Consider the following 15,082-nt stretch of genomic DNA (forward strand, 5'->3'; position numbering starts at 1 on the left):
GAGCGGGGCTGCGAGGGCACCGATCGGCTGCAGGGGGCTGAGGGAAGTCCCAGGTGAGTTCATCTCATTTTTTTTTTATGACTTAAGGTTATCTTTAAAGGCAAAAGCTGTAATTCATTGTGTGTAGATTTCAGCTATGTTTGGAATGTCTCGTTTGTGAAGGTGAAACTCTGCATCCTGACATGCTAAGAACAGCGTAATATTGAAGCAGAGTTATATGAAAACTAAAGCCCGTCAGGTATCAGGCTTCACACACACAATTACAACTGTTTTTGTTGCACATAAGATATATTTCCTCTGCTCTCTGTGAGTGAAAGCTCTGCCTGTCTCTGAATGAGCTCGCAGCACACATGGGGCCTGATTCACAAAGCGGTGCTAACAGTTAGCACCGTGGTGAAAAGCCCTTTATCACGCCTAAACTCAGTTTAGGCATGATAAGTTTAGGTGTGATAAGTTTAGGTGTGATAAGTTTAGGCATGATAAGTTTAGGTGTGATAAGTTTTTAGGCGTGATAAGTTTAAGCACCAACTGGGTTAGCACCGCAGTGCACAGCTGATCAAAAGTTTTGCGCTAGCAAAGTCTGGTGCACCTTGCATAGAGTTTAATGGCGCTGCTTTGCGTGCGGGACTTTGCGCGCGTAATAAACTTATCTAAACTTAGCATGCCTAAACTTATCACGCCTAAACTTAGCATGCCTAAACTTATCATGCCTAAACTGAGTTTAGGCATGATAAAAATGGTTATCACGCCTAAAGTCTTTAACCTGCCTGGCGTTCTATTAAGATCGCCAGGCAGGCTGCGGGAGGGTTTTTTTTTAATAAAAAAAAAACTATTTCATGCAGCCAACTGAAAGTTGGCTGCATGAAAGCCCACTAGAGGGCGCTCCGGAGGCGATCTTCCGATCGCCTCCGGCGCCCAGAATAAACAAGGAAGGCCGCAATGAGCGGCCTTCCTTGTTTTGCTTACATCGTCGCCATAGCGACGAGCGGAGTGACGTCATCGACGTCAGCCGACGTCCTGACGTCAGCCGCCTCCGATCCAGCCCTTAGCGCTGGCCGGAACTTTTTGTTCCGGCTACGCTGGGCTCAGGCGGCTAGGGGGGCCCTCTTTCGCCGCTGCTCGCGGCGGATCGCCGCAGAGCGGCGGCGATCAGGCAGCACACGCGGCTGGCAAAGTGCCGGCTGCGTGTGCTGCTTTTTATTTGAGCCAAATCGGCCCAGCAGGGCCTGAGCGGCAGGCTCCGGCGGTACTGGACGAGCTGAGCTCGTCCAGACCGCCCAGCAGGTTAACTGGGTTATCACCGCTTTGTGAATCGAGCCCATGGGGTTAACAGATGCACTGTGAGGGAATTCCCCCTCCCCTCATGGCTCACTGTGGTGTCAGATTCTCAGAAAAGTGTGAAAGGAATTAGATAACAGTAAACAAAGAGATAAACACTGAGGAGAGCTGAGGAAGGACGGGCCAGAAGGGGCGGGCGGGAAAAAAAAAAAAAAAAAAAAAAAGATAAAACTGCACTGTTCAATGCGATGCAAAGCTATCAGATCGATCAGCCAACGCTCTTGCCCTGGCCCCCCATGGTTTTACATTTTCCATCCTGGAAACTTTCGATCAAAAAAAATTGATTGATCTGACATTTTGGAGAATCACTGACGCAACTGAAGGAGTTACCGGGGCTGATCGCGGCTGAACGACACACCGCTGGAGGAAGGCTCGGGTAAGTATTGATTCTTTAGATGTGTTAGTCTCCGGCTTACTGTAAGGTAAAACATTTCCTTGTTACAGCTGATACAAATCCTGCAATAATCCTGCAGTGTGTCTACTTCCTGCTTTCATGGAAGCAGACATTTGGTTAACATCCTGTGTTACAAATTAGCTGCTCTACCGAGGCAGCCAGCTGACATCAAATTACAGTGGCAATTAGTCACAGATAAGGCGGCATTAGACAGGCTAAACTCTATACATACAGGGTGCATTTCTCTATGTTTTTCCCTCTGTCCTGTGCAAGAGTTCAGGTCCACTTTAGGGCCCGAGCGGAGCGATGCGGCTGCATTGCACTGCGTGTCCTGAAACACATGCACAGCAATGGAAGAGTTTCCACTGCGAGCATGTTGTGCCGAGCGTTGCGGAGCGATCCGAGAATCTGCAGCATACTGCAGATTCTTGCACGGCCGCATCCGCCCGCAGCCGCGTCCCATCTCCTCCAATACACTTCCGCATCGGAGAATGCGGAAGTGATGCGGCCAGCGGCAGAAGTGATGCGATGCGGCTAGCTAGCCGCATTCGCATCACTTTGTAATGGAAAGTGGCCCTTAATGAATTTTTTAAAGGACAACTCTCAAAAAAATAAAAAAGTATGGTTCGTCCGCAGTAAAATGAGCTGTAAATTACTTTTCTCCTATGTTGCAGTCACTTGCAATAGTTAGTAGAAATCTGACAGAACTGACAGGTTTTTGACTTGTCCATCTCTTCATAGGGCATTTTATTTTTTCTTCACAAAAGCACTCCACAGAAAGGATCCATGCAAAGATGCAGGCTGCCCTCTAACTGCTTGGGCACTATTCGGGCAGTTGGAATGAGAAACTGACGTTCACTAAATGCTTTTGAAAATAAAAAATGGACCCTGAGGAAATGGGCTAGTCCAAAACTTGTCAGTTCTGTCAGAATTCTACTACCTACTGTAAGTGACAGCAACATAGGAGAAAAGCAATTTATAGCTCTTTTTATTTTGTGAGAAATGTACATTTGATTTAAGTGTTTTTTTGTATTTTAAAAGGTTACAATTTTTCACAATAGTGCTCCTTTAAAAGTCACGCTTGTCATTCAAAAGGAACCGAGAAGCAGACCTTGTGAAATGCCAGCGTTGGGCGGATCCCACAACACGACGGCGTGCCAGCCCCGCCCCCTTCCTCACACAGCGTGGGAACGGTGGAGAAAGTGGCGGGCAGCTCGTTACAGTTATAAGACTCAGTCAGTAAAAAAAATCTCACGCAGAGTGAAAACACAACACGGCATGACAGACTGGGGTCAGCTCGGGTCGGCTCGTCTGCCAGACAAACACTGCGAGGGCAGGAAAGAGAAACGCACAGGGAAATGACATCGCTGTCATGAGGTGACTTCCCATTCTCCAGAGAGCTGTCACTGTTACACAACTATTACAAAAACACACACTGTGCAGACTAGCATTATGCCATGACAGTATAATCTCATAATAAACTCGGGTATAGAAATGTACCTCTCCAGGTCCCGGACAATCACCATTATAAGTCTATACTGTAGGAGCAACGCCTGGTATAGTAAACTCTGATATATTAGAACTTCTGTTAGGCCTTATTCACACTTGAGATCACAAAACGCTAGCGATTAGCGTTCGCATTTTGTGTCTGATTTTCACTGGACTTTTTTTGAGCGATCGCAATTGAAATACATTGCAATCACGATCACTCAAAAAACGTGAAAAAGGCTGTATGCAGTAATCGCGAATTGCCAGCGATCACAGCAGTGAATATATATATATTTGTTACATTGCACTAGCGGTTTATAAAGCACTAGCGATCGTCGGCGATTAGTGGTAAACGCCTGCTAATCGCACCAGTGTGAATGGACCCTTATGGTAAATAGTGGGCGGCACATGCGTCATACGTCAGTGTGAGACCCATGCTTGGCTGCTCACTTCAGGCTGGTTGCAGGTGAGTGGATGCCTGATAACATCTGTAAGACAAGAAGAATGGTATCGGCACTGGCTATACAGTACTGTACAAATAAGCAGCCTGGGGAAAATGAGGAATAATATGAACATAAACAAAAGAAGATGCAGCGTTACCACTTCCACTTTGCAATCACCGATAAAAGTATCGTCACAGTCCTCCCACGGGATTGTACGCACTCCTGGGCATCTCTTCCCTTGTTAGCGATGATGCTTCTGGTAGTGTGTGGAGCGCAATACAGGCCACTTTCACTTGTATTGCAGATCAGAGTGGGCCGTCTCACTACAAAACTAAAGGAGAGTGGAGAGTAGAGTGCTAAGCCACACCCACAGAGGTATCAGAGCCACTCACATGAAGTGAGTGGCTGCCTCTATTCAGTGACAGCTGCAATTAAAGTGGATCAGAGATAAACCTTTACTCATTGCATAATTGTGTTCCTTCCATACAGTTTATAGGGCATTCCTCAAGCCAAATACTTTGTTTTGTTTTAATACTCTAATTTCCTATACACTAAACAAGCCACGCCCACAGCTTCTCCAGAGTGCCTTGGCACTCTAAGCCTTAGTAGCAAGGGCTTATGGGAGCTCAGTCCGGGCAGGAGGAGGTCACTAGCCAATGATTTCAGAGGCAGAGGGGAGGAGGGAGTAGGAGAGGGGAGTGAAGTTTTCACAGGCTGAGGGCTAGAGATACAGATCAGCTTGCCTGTGTGTAATGTGACAAACAAAATACTGTTGAAGCCGTTTGCAGCTAGATTTGCTAAACTTTAGATAAGATATATAGACAACTTACTTGTTCTAGTTAGTTTTTCATTTACGATCTGCTTTAAGGAGCCCTGAATACTGTATCAGCAATTTGCCCAGCCTGGCTACGCAGCCCTAAGGTATACTTTACCTTGCAGTCCACCACATGTGCAAGTGCTGTACTGTACCTCCAATGGGAGGACCGAGTTGGTCCATTGTCCTAGAAATGGCCCAGCATACCCTGGTACATTCTCTGCTGTAGTTTCTGATTATAGTAAACCATTTTCCCAGTCCCTTGAAGTTTAATATAATGAGATTATACTGTATTTCAATATTTATAGTATATGCACAGTATTCTACTTATTTACCCAACTAATAATCTACCTCCTGCTCATGGAGAATTAGTGCTTATTTGCTACCTTTAATGAAGTTGAAATATACATTTTTCTACCTTAACATACTAGTCATGTGACTGTGCTAAGCAGCTTAGTGCAGCAAGGAGTGTCTAGGAAACTGCAGGATGTTCCCGCCTCTTCCTCACGCTTCTGCTGTGTGGTACAAGTCACACCCCCAGCTGATGCTAGTTGTCCTAAGGGCTGGTTCAGATAGACGGCTGCCAGCTTCCGTCCTCGTCGCTTAACGACAGGATCGAAACACGCCCTGCCCTGAGATAAATCTGCATGCTTGTTCAGGGCTGAAAGCATTAAGGTGCCAATTAATGGTAAAATCTTCCACGTGGTCGACTGTACGATTGTATAAAGTGCTGTTAATGGTGCCGATTGATGATAAAGAATCAATCATCTATCAATCGTTCCATTGATGTGAATATTGGAACTATTCCTTTAGTTTGATCGGATTGATGGTCATTTGCCCTCCCCCTGGTGGGCCCAAACAGTTGTTTCCAAACGATTGCCACAATCAGAACAACAATATTTATATCACTGCTGTTTGGGGGCTGCCAGTACTGGATCCTGGAGGGTGAAGAGTATTGGAGAAGCTTCATTAAGCTACATACTCGCCACCCGATGGGTCCAGCGACGTTCTCTTGACGACGGTTGTTTAGCAACGCCTCTTCCTGCTCACGACGGGAACGAATGGGAAGTAAGCGATCGCGGTACTTTGCCCGGAGTCATCAAGTATCTTAACGATCCTATTTGCCGTGTCCTTCACTTAATGATGCGCGATTGCCGCAGGGTGCAACATCGTTTGCCTGACGTCGGGGAACATCGCCGCAATTATCGTCGGGTGGGTACGAGGCTTTCGCATCTAGAGGCTTCCCCCTCCGGAGTAAAGTGGATTCGAGATAAACTTTTACTCATTGCATAATTGTGTTCCTTTCATATAGTTTATAGGGAATTCCTCAAGCCAAATACTTTTTTTGTTTTGTTTTAATACTCTAATTTCCTATAAACTAAACAAGCCTCCCCACAGCTTTTTCAGAGAGCCTTGGCACTGTAGCAAGGGCTTATGGGAGCTAAGTCTGGGCAGGAGGAGGTTACTAGCCAGAGATTTCAGAGGCAGAGGGGAGGGGGGAGGAGGAGAGGGGACTGAATTTGTCACAGGCTGCGGGCTGCAGATGCTATCAGCTTGCCTGTGTGTAATGTGACAAACAGAACATGGCTGCTCTCATTGTATCACAGGAATAAATAATCAAACTGTTGAAGCTGTTTGCAGTTAGATTTGCTGTGTAAATTATCTAAACATTAGATAACATATATGGACAAGTTACTAGTTATAGTTAATTTTTCATCTCGGATCCGCTGTAACCAACAGAAAGATTGTGCAGGCAAAAAGGGGAGGAGCCATTCAACATTCCATAAGTCCCCAGATTCACAGCACTCCGGGAGGTTATTAAAGCACCACTCAAGGAACCAGCAGGAGCCTCTAGTTAGGATCCAAAAAAAGCCTTTATTTATATATAGGGGTTTATTTAGAATCCTCCCGCCTCCCCCCAGAGCCTGAAGGATGAAACAAGCCGCAGCTGACTGATCTGCCAGCTCTGAATGACTGCAGTTTTCCAATAACACTGAATTACATATGTAATTGTTATTCTGCCTGACCCAACGTCGGTCATAGCCAGGCCCGGCCGCGTGGGAGATGGGACCGCGCTAGACATAAACTCATTGTGTTCAGCCGTGGAGGGGCTTAAAACACCACAGATGGCTTCGGAGATGTGATCCCCAGGGGTCCCCTGCTACAGACTAAACACTGGGAGAATATCAAAAACAGAAAATAGCTAAACACACTGCAACCCCCCCATCCCCCCCCCCCCCCCCCCAACACACACCAGACTGCGCAGTAAAACCGTGCGTTCCTTCCATGAGTACACAAACGGCCAAAAGATATTTATATAATGGTGACTGAGAACTTCAGAATGGGTTAAAGTGTAGCTGTCGGGCATAACATCAAAAATCAATTATTTTTATCTGGTAAACAAGTAATACGGATGCTAACCAGGCAATCCAAAAGTTAAAATCTCTATTACTTTTCTTGTTGATAAATGATCATTCCCCAGTTTACTCGACTCTTATTTGGCACACACAAAATTTGGTACACAAAAAGGAAGTTGCAGAGCATGCTGGGTTGTCCTTTTTTGCTTCTCTTCTTTCCCCTCAGACTTAAAGGGGAACTGAAGTAAGAGGTATACGGAGGCTGCCATATTTATTTCCTTTTAATCAATACCAGTTGCCTGGCAGCCCTGCTGGTCTATTTCTCTGCAGTAGTGTCTGAATAACACCAGAAACAAGCATGCAGCTAGTCTTGTCAGATCTGACTTTAAAGTCTGAAACAACTGATCTGCTGCATGCTTGTTAAGGGGTTATGGCTAATAGTATTAGAGGCCGAGGGTCAGCAGGGCTGCCAGGCAACTGGTATTGATTAAAAGGAAATATGACAGCCTTCGTATACCTCTTACTTCAGTTCCCCTTTAACTAATGCAGCCAGATTGGCTGAAGCCTCTTTCCCTCCTGGTTTCCCCTCCCACACCTCTGTTCCTCTCTGATTGGCCAGTATTTCTCATGCTGAGACAATGCACTTTCTATAGTGAAGGGCAGGCAATGCATACACAATTAGGCAGAGGAGAGTAAGGGAGGAAATTATACCAGGATTGGCTTCAAAATAGCCACAGTTAAAATGGGAAATGCTAAGAAGAATTTTCTCTTTATTTTACTGTAGAAAAGTCACTAAAATCAAAACGTGGACAGTGCAATACATATGTTATGTAAGCAGAGCAAGTATTTATCTATTTATTATATATGTGCGGGGTTTTCCTGAGATAGTATGGCTGACAGCTCCTCTTTAAAGCAGATCCATAACTGAACGTTTAAGAGGAGCCGTAACGACATACAGTAGAATGCAGTAAACTATTATTCAGGAAACCCACTTTGACGTTAAAGTGTACCTGAGATGATGACAATGGGTATATTTATACTTACCTGGGGCTTCCTCCAGCCCCATGCTTCCTCGCTGTCCTCTCTGGCCGCTGTTGTCTTCTGATCCAGCCCCGGTAATCTGGCCAGTCACGTGCTTCTGCCGCCCTCCCGTATCCGGGAGCATTCTGCGTCTGCACAGCAGCACTGAGCAGGTAGAAGACAATGGAGCGTCTGGAGAGGATAGCAAGGGAGCCCACACACCTCATTAGGCTGGAGGAAGCCAGAGGCAAGTATTAATATACCCATTATTGTCATCTCCGGATTACTTTAAATATCCTGGGTTCAGCATCAGAAACGCTTCCTAGATCGATCTAAAACACTTACAATACTACTACAATCACTGTGATTAGAAATTCTAGATTGGGAAGTTAATTTGCCTTACCTCTTCTGTAGAACAAGCCAAGTGAATTGGAAAATCGTTTATTTGTTCAAGCACATAAAGACAACGCGTTTCATGGGTGTTGGCCCGCTTTCTCAGGTCAATAAAAGACAAATATACTATTAGGCCGCTGGGAAATCTGGGTGCAGGGTAAAGCCTAAAAAAATGCCTCACCCTGCTCCTACAAAAATCCTGGCGGTGCTAATTACTATTCCCCCTACAGGTCGCCGTGGACCTTATAAAGAGGGCCAAAGGGGCTGCACCAATTTTAAAGGGGCCCACAGGGGCCAAGTCAATTATAAAGAGGGCTACAGGGGTTGGGCCAATTATAAATGGGGCCACAGGGGCTGCTTCAATTATAAAGGGAGCCGCAGGGGCTGCGCCAATAACGAAGGTGACAGCAGGAGCTGAGCCAATGGTGAAGCAGGGGCTGTGCCAATGATAAGGGGGTTGCTTTAATGGAAAGGTATAAGGCATATAAAGGGGTAATGACTGCTGCATTTGTTGTTTAGGGGCCCATGGTTTCTCCACCAGTGAGGTTCGATGATGATACCGAATGAACATCTAATATATAAAACACATGCTGCAGTGTAGGTCTACCTTACCCTACATTATGAGTACATCACGTCTTTTCCTTACCACTGTGCCCGGAGTCCCTCCTTAATCACACAGCCCCAGTAAACGTCAGGCTGCAAGAAGCATTAGTCCGAGGCTGTCCTGAGCCCATCCAACTGCTTGTGACCCCCCACTGCAGGCAATCCCTTAAGTAGAAAAACAAATTCCTCCAGGGGTTAGCGGCTGGGGCCCCTCGTCCGGTCCCGCATCTCAGCCACAGGCAGATTGCATCTGTCTCAGAAGACAGCCAAGTGTTTTGGTGAACTCGCGCCCCCCCACTGGGGGATATGTCTAGATCGACCCCATAAATCAGGACCAGAAAGATGTGCGGTTGGCTCAGAACAAGACTTCTGCAGAAGAGGAGGACAAGCCACACACAAGCTCGGAAAGCATGGAATTGAGATTAACCCCCGCACCATCCGCCGACTTCAAGGAAAAGGCACTTCTGAGGGTCCCGCTCCGGCCGTAATCCGGGAAAAGGAACGCCGGGACTTAATTGACTATCAAGATGAGACATCAGCAGTAATGATAAAAACAAAAACACAAAACTGGGGGGGGGGGGGGGGGGGGGAATGACTTGAGGCTGCCTGAAAAAACACTTTTTCCATTAAAACAAAACCTAATGTGATACAGTGTAAACATCATAGGACACAAGCGTTTCTGCAGAATCTATACCAGGGCTGTGGAGTCAGTACAAAAATCATCCAACTCCGACTCCTCAGGTTATGAAAACCACCAACTCCAACTCCAGGTACCCAAAATGACTCAGAGTCTCTGACTCCTTTGTCTAATTTTTAAAAACGCTATGGATTTAGTTAAACAATCCTTCAACTCTGACTCCTCAGTTTATTGAAACCACCGATTCGGACTCTGACTCCAGGTACCCAAAATTGCTCAGACTCCACAGCCCTGGTCTATACCCATGGCCACTCCGAAGCTGTAAGTTGTTTGGTTATTTAACGTAAAACACAAAAAAAGCCTGCTGAAGAGCCCAGCCACCAGAAACTTCCCATATCACAGCCCCACTTCGCATCAGCAATAGAGGGAAGCATGGGGCTTCCACTAGGTCTTCACCAGCGGTCAGTGGACGTTGCCACAACAGTGGTGGCAAACCCTGCAGAGTGGCAGAGATGTCAATAGCAGCAGCACTGACAATTACAGTGGGATGCGAAAGTTTGGGCAACCTTGTTAATCGTCATGATTTTCCTGTATAAATTGTTGGTTGTTGCGATGGAATATGTCAGTTATATCATATAGGAGACACACACAGTGATATTTGAGAAGTGAAATGAAGTTGATCTGGGTTTACAGAAAGTGCGCAATAATTGTTTAAACAAAATTAGACATTGAACCGTTTTGTTCTGCTTTATTAAAAACTCAAAAATTCTCTCTAAAAAAAAAAAAAAAAAAAGTGAAATCAATATTTAGTAGATCCTCCTTTTGCAGAAAGTACAGCCTCTAAATGCTTCCTGTACGTTCCAATGAAAGTCTGGATTCAATTTATTATGGACCATTCCTCTTTACAAAACATCTCTAGTTCATTCAGGTTTGATGGCTTCCAAGCATGGACAGCTCTCTAACTCACACCACAGATTTTCAATTATATTCAGGTCTGGGGACTGAGATGGCCATTCTAGAATGCAGTACTTGTTCCTCCGCATGAATGCCTTAGTGGATTTTGAGCAGTGTTTAGGGTCAGTGTCTTGTTGAAAGATCCAACCCCGTGGCAGCTTCAGCTTTGTCACGGATTCCTGGACATTGGTCTCCAGAATCTGCTAATACTGAGTGGAATCCATGCGTCCCTCAACCTTGACAAGTTTCCCAGTCCCTGCACTGGCCACACAGCCCCACAACATGATGGAACCACAACCATATTTTACTGTAGGTAGCAGGTGTTTTTCTTAGAATGCAATGTTATTTTTCTTCCATGCATAACGCCCCTTGTTATGCCCAAATAACTCATTTTTAGTTTCATCAGTCCACAGTACCTTATTCCAAAATGAATCTGGCTTGTCCAAATGTGCTTTAGCATACCTCAAGCGGCTCTGTTTGTGCTGTGGGCTTCCTGTGCATCACTCTCGCATACAGCATCTCCTTGTGTAAAGTGCGCCTAATGGTTGAACGATGTACAGTGACTCCATCTGCAGCAAAATTATGTTGTAGGTCTTTGGTTCTGATCTGTGGGTTGACTCCAACTGTTCTCACCATTCGTTGACCCAAGATTTTTCTTGGTCTGCCACTTCAAGCCTTAACTTGAACTGAGCCTGTGGTCTTCCATTTCCTCAATATGTTCCTAACTGTGAAAACAGACAGCTGAAATCTCTGAGGCAGCTTTCTATATCCTTCCCTTAACCATGATGTTGAACAACCTTTGTTTTCAGGTCATTTGAGAGTTGTTTTGAGACCCCCATGTTGCTACTCTTCTGGGGAAAAAAAAAAAAAAAGGAGGGAAACTTACAATTGACCCCCTTAAATACTCTCTCATAATTGGATTCACCTGTCTATGAAGGTCAGTGGTCACTGAGCTTACCGAGCCAATTTGATTTCAAATAATTAGTTCTAAAGGTTTTGGAATCAGTAAAGTGACAACAGTGCCCAAATGTATGCACCTGCCTAATTTTGTTTAAACAAGTATTGTGCACGGTCTGTAAATCCAATAAACTTCATTTCACTTCTCAAACATCACTGTGTGTGTCTCCTATCTCAGAGTTCCCCAACCCTGTCCTCAAGGCCCACCAACAGTACATATTTTTGCAGAAAACCACAAACATGCACAGGTGAGGTAGTGTCACAGCAGAGCTGATTAACTACCTATGTGGATTTCCACTAAGCATGCACTGTTGGTGGGCCTTGAGGACAGGGTTGGGGACACGGTCCTATATGATATATTTAACTGACATTTTTAATTGTAACAACCAACGATTTATACAGGAAAATCATGACGATCAACAAGGTTGATCAAACTTTCGCATCCCACTGTACCTGGGGTTTCCTCCAGCCCCATGGCCGCCGTGGGCTTTCCCACCATCATCCCAGGCTGCTTTGTTGTCCAGTGGCGAGCTCCAGTAAATATGCCAGTTGCGCTCCACTGAGCATTCGCTGCCCAGGGCCAGGAGCACTCTGCGTCTGAGCAGTAGAGCAACAGAGGGGCATACACGGCACGACCATCGCATGCACAGTGGACTGTGACTGGCCAGTTTACCGGAGCTCACCACAGGACAATGGAGCTGCCCGGGAGGGCGGTGAGGGTGCCCATGGCAGGGATGGGGCTGGAGGAAGCACCAAGTATAAATGCTGCTGCTATTAACAACTTAGGTGCACTTTAAAAGGACAACTGAAGTGAGAGGGATACGGAGGCTGCTAGATTTTATTTCTTGTTAGGGCTGGTTCAGACGGGCGTTTTTGTGGCGTTTAACGCAGCGTTTCAGACGCAGCGTTTTTTGGGATCTACTGCCATCCCATGCAAGCGAATGGGAGCGTTTAGAGCTGGCTTTTGCAGGCTTTCATGAAAGCCTGGCTGTAGATCCCAGCGTTGCGTCTAGTCTCAAATGCAACATGCTGCTTTCAGAGGCCGTAAACGCCAGGAAACAATAGCAGAGACCAGAACTGCTAGCCTTGAACGCTTTTCAAAAGCCTTCAAAAGCTAGCTTTTAAACGCTGGCGTTCGAACGCAATGCCAAGCAAAAGCTCAGCAGACGCCCGTGTGAACCAGCCCTTAAGCAATACCAGTTGCCTGGCTATCCTGCTGATCCTGACTGGTAATACTGTTAGCCATAGACCCTGAACAAGCATGCAGCAGATCAGGGGTTTCTGGCATTACTGTCAGATCTGACAAGATTAGCTGCATGCTTGTTTCTGGTGGTATTCAGACACTACTGCAGCCAAATAGCTCAGCACGGCTGCCAGGAAACTGGTATGGTTTATAAGGAAATAAATATGGCAGCCTCCATATACTTCTGGCTTCAAGTTCCCCTTAAGCGGAATATATTAGGGCCGGGCCGAGGCAGAGGCTGGAGAGGCTCCAGCCTCAGGGCGCAGTGTAGAAGGGGGCGCACAATTCATTTAGCTGTCATTCCTAATTGTGTTTAAAGCAGAAAGAAATAAGAAAAGGGGATACATGGCAGTGACTGCAAGCCAGATAACTAGAGATTAAGGTGTTGGGGAGGTTGTGGGCCCTGGGGTGCCTCTTAGTCTAATAGCAATCAGTGTGTGACGGCTGGGGTGGGAGGGATGGAGGGGCGCACTTTGGTATCTTAGCCTTGGGTGCTGGAGGACCTTGTCCCGGCTCTGGGTGTGTATGTATGTATGTATGTATGTATGTATGTATGTATGTATGTATGTATGTATGTATGTATGTATGTATGTATGTATGTATGTATGTATGTATGTATGTATGTATGTATGTATGTATGTATGTATGTTTGTATGTATGTATGTATATATATATATATATATATATATATATATATATATATACACATCCAACAAATTTGGGTGCAGCATGTCGATTAACAGCTTACTGAAGTCCTGAACAGGTCCCAGAGGCGTTAATTACTATTCCCCCTCCAGGCCGCCATGGATAGAAAGACGAAATCCGGCTTCCAGCTTTTGCTGGCGGACGAATTACGCTGTTTTTGAGGAATTTGGGCTCCGTCTTTCGCCGGCACTCAAATTAGCTTCTGAGCGATGCTATAGCCATAATTCACATTACAGTCTATGATGCCCAAATTTGTTGGCGCCAAATTGTTCTGCCTCGCTTTAAGCTGCTTTAGGGCGCTGATAGAAATATTAGAACCACAGCTATATAAGCTGCACAGTCCTACTCCCCTGCATCTCCATGCAGTCTTATAGAAAACACGTTACAGTCGCCCCGCGCTCTGCGCAGACGGCAACAACAGCAAAACACGTCTCGCAAATCATATCTGTCTCCACGGCCAGAAGAATGCTTTCCTGGTGAGCGATGTCTTCCCAGCAGACAGAGATAAGCGCAGCTCCTTCCATCATTAATAGATTCCATGCAGATGAAACATATTAGTCTCTGCGCGGCTGCCATATCGCATTCCAGCCTGAGCCACAACAAAGACGCCCTCTGACAACAATAAGGGTAGAAGGAGGGTTCCTGCCAGGAACAATGTGGGAGTGGACCCCGGTCACCGCCACAAACCTCTTTATAGGGCTGTAAAACGATTGATCTGATGATCACGCTAACTGCAACAACGAATTACCATACGTACGGTTCTCCTGCCCATTCACCCCCACGATGCTCCTCGACGGTATCTGCCCCTAATTCACCCCATCATGTGCAGATCCTGAACACTAAAGCTGAACACTCACCAGGACTGTGGAGTCGGTACAGAAATCATCCAACTCCGACTCCTCAGTTTATGAAACCACCGACTCCGACTCCGGGTACCCAAAATGGCTCAGATTCCGACCTCTTTCTTACCAGGGTTGTGGATTTGGTACAAAAACCTTCAGACTCCCAACTCCTCAGTCTATGAAACTACCGACTCCAACTCCAGGTACTCAAAATTGCTTCTACTCCACAGCCCTGATACTCCCCCTAACAATGCGGGAAGATGGATCCAGCGACACCCTGATGCAGAGCATTCTCCCCATCCATCTCCCTGCTGGTGGGTACATACAATGGGAAGATAAACGATCACACTACGATCCAATCTGCTGTCATAATCGTTATCGCCACACTTTGCTAAACATCGGTTGCGCCTGTACTCACGTCATGAGATCCTGGAAACAATCAATCGGCACTCAAAAAAAATAATTCTCTGATTGGAAAATTTGCGTAGTGGATATAGGATATCAAAGTCGTAACATGGCCACCCGGTTGATCAATTCATTCGATGTCCAGACAAAAACGGTCGGAAGGATAGATCAGGCACATTGGAAAATCTCGGTTGCAAGGGCATGATCGGGTGAGTTCGATTCCCCCCCCCCCCATGGTAGCCCCCTTCCCACCCCCCCCCCCATGGTGAGTGTTGAAAGCCCACCTACCATGCCAATGTGACTCCTGGCCGCCTCCTGTGTCACATCATCTTTTTCATGTGGTCACTGCTAGTGCCAGGACCAGTACCAACACTACATGCACTGATGTCACATGGTACAGGTGCTCGTGGTGACAAATGAAGACGTTGGCCACCGCAGGAGATGAAGATTAGTTTCAGCATGACGGGTGCACCTGCAATAATCACCACG

General features: G+C 46.1%; 1 protein-coding gene across 4 annotated transcripts in view; it reads right to left on the reverse strand.

Annotated features, from left to right (window-relative positions):
- EXD3 (exonuclease 3'-5' domain containing 3) overlaps nt 1–15,082 on the reverse strand; it is a 470,687-nt gene that overhangs the window by 417,890 nt on the left and 37,715 nt on the right. The window contains exon 1 of one of the 4 annotated variants that reach the window (XM_068248971.1): nt 3,821–3,901. The exons of the other annotated variants lie outside the window; for them this stretch is intronic. The gene's annotated coding sequence lies outside the window, so the exon portion shown is untranslated. Of the gene's footprint in view, nt 1–3,820; nt 3,902–15,082 lie in introns of those variants that run through there. 4 annotated transcript variants of the gene reach the window in all.

Source organism: Hyperolius riggenbachi, chromosome 8, assembly GCF_040937935.1.
Source record: "Hyperolius riggenbachi isolate aHypRig1 chromosome 8, aHypRig1.pri, whole genome shotgun sequence".
NCBI classification, from domain to species: Eukaryota; Metazoa; Chordata; class Amphibia; order Anura; family Hyperoliidae; genus Hyperolius; species Hyperolius riggenbachi.